The 4,288-nt window shown below is 52.0% G+C and overlaps 1 non-coding gene across 1 annotated transcript; it reads right to left on the bottom strand.

The window, feature by feature from the left end:
• Positions 1–2,937: 2,937 nt before the first annotated feature.
• On the bottom strand, positions 2,938–3,044 carry LOC115032273. Its single transcript, XR_003837913.1, has one exon. It is a non-coding gene; the product is annotated as a U6 spliceosomal RNA (small nuclear RNA).
• Positions 3,045–4,288: the final 1,244 nt, after the last annotated feature.

Below are 4,288 nucleotides of genomic sequence, written 5' to 3'. Positions count from 1 at the left end.
CGCCGCCCTCGCCGCCGATTGGCTGGCATAGCAAATGTCCTTATAAGGCGTGGAAGCGCCGAATTCCTGTGGCCGCGACTTCCTGAGCCCCACTCGGCCGCCGGGACCCCCGCCCGCCAGAGCCACCCTAGCATCCCGGCGGATCAGGAGGGGCCCGCCGTTCTGTTCGTAGTTGCGGGAAACTGAGGCAGCGAAGGGCGTGGGCTTCCGACCTGGGCCAGAAGTCAGTTTACTCCTCCTGTATCATAGTGAGAGACAGAAAACTGTTCGGTGGGATCCTAAATCCTAAAATCTTGCTAGAAACCTTCTCTGCCACTACCGGCACTTACCAGCATCTTGCCCCCTCTCCAAACATCTCAGTGGGAAGGGGCAGGGGGCGGCATAGACAGGAATGGGGGGTGGGGGAGCTTCTCAGAGGAGGAGGCCTCGGGAGCTGGAGCACTGATGGATTTCTCAGTCCAAAAGGAAAAGGCTTTCTGCTAGAACACCAAATATGCAAAATATGGAGGGTGGGAGAAGGCGATCGGTTGGAGGTCGGGGTGGGGCTCCCAGAAGGGCTGAGGGTTGCTGGCTGATTGTGTGAGGGTGGATCAAGTTGATTCCTGAGGGGCTGGTCCTGCCCCACATAACACAGGCAGACAGATGCTGGGAGTCTCAAAGAACTCTCAGGGTTTGACAGAGAGGCCTTGGCCATAGGGCGGAAGCATAGTTTTTTCGAGACAGGATTTCTCTGGAACTCACTCTGTAGACCAGGGTGGCCTCGAACTCAGAAATTCGCCTGCCTCTGCCTCCCAAGTGCTGGGATTAAAGGCGTGCGCCACCACGCCCGGTGGTTGGATACTTCTGAAGGGTGGCTTTCTTCCCACCTCTCTGGGTTTCTGTGATTTAGACAAATCCTTCCTCTCTGGGCCCTGCTGGAGTTTTTGAGTTTGTACATTGGAGCACTGGACTCCAGATGGTCCCAAACTGTGGACAGCACAGGTTCCTGTGACCAGGCAGGAAGCCCCAGGTGTCGGGACACTGAAGACCTTTTTGGAATAGTGAAAGAAAGCACTTGTCAAGAGCGGCCATGCTGTGTGGGGTGCACACAGGCTTAGCAGGGTATCAGGGCATCCAGGCCACTGTGCTGAGCACTGAGACAGCAACGGCAGGTGTCACACCCAGGTCCTCTGCAAGAGCAGCTAGTTAGTGCCCTAACCACTGAGCCATCTCCCAGACCTGAGCCATCTCCCCAGCCCACCCTCCCCGCCTCCTTTCTCTCCATCTGCAGCGCAACTGTATTCACATACACAGCCCTCACACCCCCAGTGTTCACAGCCTTCTGTGACTCCAGCTTCAGGGTACCCGACGCCCCCATCTGGCCGCTGTAGGCACTGCATGCACGTCGTGCGCAGACAGGCACTCATAAAAAATGAGTAGATGAGTCCAACTTCCCTCATTTTCTTAGCAGGGGCTGAAATTTGAACAAAACACTGTGTATGCTGTGAAGTATGGCCACGTCTCTGCTCCCGCCCAGCAGCAAGGCCAGCCACTCCCTCCTTCTGTCCCGCCCCTGAGCTCAGAAGAGCTTTCTGAGCTTTAAAGTGGTTGAAAAATAAGAACAAATAAGGAAACTATTCCATGCCGAGACTGTGTGCCACATTCAAACCCTGGCCCTGCTGCTCTGTGACTGACAATCCCAGAAACAAAACCACAAACACCCCAGAACCCAAGATTCTGGATTTCTAGCAGCTTAGTGTATTAGAACTCTGTCCTGAGATCGCAAATGAATGGAATTTAACATTCCATGTAGCTGGGTGGTGGTGGCATGTCTTTAGTTCCAGGACTCTTGAGGTTCTCTGTGAGTTTGATGCCAGGCTGCTCTACAGAGTGAGTTCCAGGACAGCCAGGGCTATACAGAGAAACCCTGTATTGAAAAACAAACAAAAATCCTCCTTCCCCATTTCACTGTGTGACACTAATTATCAGCTCTCTCTGGACTCCAGGCTCTTTGTCTGAAAATCAGATGAGTTAATATTTGCAAATTCCTCTTGGGGCGGCTAGTATAGATGTAAAAAATCTTAAGAATTCTGGCCCTAGCTGCTGGAAGCTGGCCGGGCCCCAGGATGACTCTGCCTGCCAGGGCCACACCTCCCCGGGGAAAGAGCATCTCTGCAGTGCCTGGGATCTGGGTGGTAGTGCTTCTGCTGTGGGTGTGGTGACCATGCCCTTGAGATCACCACTCAGGAGGCAGAGAGAGGCAAGAGGATCACTGTGAATATAAGGCCAGCCTGCTCTACAGAGCAAGTTCCAGAACAGTCAAGGAAAGACCACAAACTCAAAAAATAAATAAAGTAAAATCCCATCTCTCAGTCAAGCCTTGCTTGCTCTGGTCATGAGCGATATGACTGACTGACATGTTGGCCTGTGCTGGAGGGAACCCCATTGCTTCTCCACGGAGGTCAGGCTAGGTTTTTCTAAAGCTCGGGTCACCCAGGGACGTTTCGTATTTTCAAACAAGTGACAAGTGTATTCCATAATAGTTTCAAGACTGGTACATTTATTAGGTGCCTACTGTATGCAAGGTGTTCTGGGCAACAGTAGACAACAGTGACTCTGGGGTATCTGAAAGCTAGGAGGGAGGGGTTCCCTTCGCTCAGCCCGTGAAGCGCCCCGCCCTTTTCCTGGCCGCCCAGTCCGGATGCAGAAACTCTCATCTTGCTCCATCATACAGAATCTCCTAGTCCTTCCTTCAATCTGGAGGTATATAGAAGGCGCACAACGTTAGGGCACGGTGCTTACAGAGACAGCTCTGCTGCGTCCTAAAAACAGACAACTTCCTTCGAGTGGGCAGTAACCGGTCAAAATGCCCTTGTTCAGGCAGATTGTACGGGAATGTGGCAGCTATAGTAGAAAAGGAGACTTCAAAGTGTCGATTGCTTTATTTTGAGATGAAACAAAAATATGGAACGCTTCACGAATTTGCGTGTCATCCTTGCGCAGGGGCCATGCTAATCTTCTCTGTATCGTTCCAATTTTAGTATATGTGCTGCCGAAGCGAGCACGAATTACGTTTGTTTGCCTCAGATATTTAAAGCCAGAGAAGCAAATTACTTTTCACATACAGTAATTATGATTTTTTTTTTTTGATAAAGTAATGTCTTCACATGTCAAAAAAGAAAGGCTACCATTCGTAACACCGCTCAAAATAATTATCTATCCGCGTGAAAAGCTCACATTTAATTAATTAATATAGCTGTCTGGGAGAAGCTTGTGCCAGCGAAGCCTTCTGGGAAGTCATATGCAAATTAGACAGGCACGACGAGGCTCCGCCCCTCAGTGGTAGCCGGATCAGCGCGGAATCCGTGATACTGGTGCGATGGTGAAACTGTCTGCTAGTAAGCTATCCATGGAATTTCGCCCTTCAGCGCTGCGGCCGCCAATGAAAACATTATGCTAATGAGCAGTTAGGAAGCCCTGCCTCCAGGGGAGGGTGGGTAATGAGTCCTCAGCAGACCCCGCCCCTAAGTGAGACTGTGGCCATTGTGAAGCCCTATGTAAATAGGCCTTACTAAGTGCGTCTCCGCCCCCTCTAATTCTCCGCCAATAGGAAACCATATGCAAATACAACGAGCAACGTCGTTCCGCCCTCTGGTGGATGCAAATGTTTTAGCTTGTTTCTGAGACCACGCCCCACAGCTCGCCCACCGCTAACCTGGATCCCTCCACAAACCAAACGGATTACACCCGACCCTGCCGCTCAATGCTTAAGATAGCGCTCTGAGCTAAAGACATGGCTAAGAGCACTGACGCCTCTTCCAGAGATCTTGAGTTGAAGTTCCAGCCTCCGTTATGGTGGTTCACAACTCCTTTCTAGTGTATCTGATGCCCTCTTCTGGTGAGACTGAAGACAGCGACAGTGTACTCACACATATAAATATAAAGCTCAATGCAAATGAGTCCTGATACACGACTCCACCCCAGGCCGTGCCACAGTATATGGGAGTGAATTTATGCAAACGAACGGGGCTGCTCTTTAATGCACTCCGTGTAGCCCCTGGAAATTGCAAGCTCACTGCAAACGAGACCGGGCAAAGCTTGAAGGAGCACTAGGAAAATAAACTGAACTCCATGGTACTCTGCCCTTTAGCGCTGAGGCGACCCGCATGAAATGCGTGATAGTCAGGCTCCGCCCACTTCTTGTGGTGCCCGCCTTCCGGCCCTGAAGCCCGGCCTCCTCGGGCGGCCGCGGCGATCCCAGCGTGCCCCGCGCACGGGCGGCGCTCTGGCCCGGCGCTCTCGCCGGCGT

This window comes from Mus caroli, chromosome 10 (assembly GCF_900094665.2).
Source record: "Mus caroli chromosome 10, CAROLI_EIJ_v1.1, whole genome shotgun sequence".
Taxonomy (NCBI): Eukaryota; Metazoa; Chordata; class Mammalia; order Rodentia; family Muridae; genus Mus; species Mus caroli.
This window is presented reverse-complemented; position numbering and strand designations above follow the sequence as displayed.